This window comes from Otolemur garnettii, unplaced genomic scaffold (genome assembly GCF_000181295.1).
Source record: "Otolemur garnettii isolate 467f Iridium unplaced genomic scaffold, OtoGar3 scaffold00071, whole genome shotgun sequence".
Taxonomy (NCBI): Eukaryota; Metazoa; Chordata; class Mammalia; order Primates; family Galagidae; genus Otolemur; species Otolemur garnettii.
Genome location: NW_003852466.1, coordinates 5,343,440 through 5,343,769, shown reverse-complemented (window position 1 = coordinate 5,343,769; position 330 = coordinate 5,343,440).

The following is a 330-nucleotide window of genomic DNA, read 5'->3' as shown; positions in this document are numbered from 1 at the left end:
GAGGTGCCTAGGGAGCCCCACTTTGTCATGTAACATCAATAAAGTTCCCTGAATTCAGCCAACAACAACAAAAAAAAAGAATTTTCTAATATTGTGATGTTAGTACATAATTCATTTTGGCCCTGGTGGAAAAGCTAGAAAAAGTATTAAAAATAACTATAACTCTAATAATTTTCTATTGAATACCTAATATATAAAAGATGGAAATTGAACATCAATAACATAAAATGTTAGAGATGAGGAAAAAATATAGTTTTTTATATAATTGAAGTTAATTTTTATCAGTTTAAAATAGGTTGTTAAAATGATATAATAGTTAATGTAAGCCTC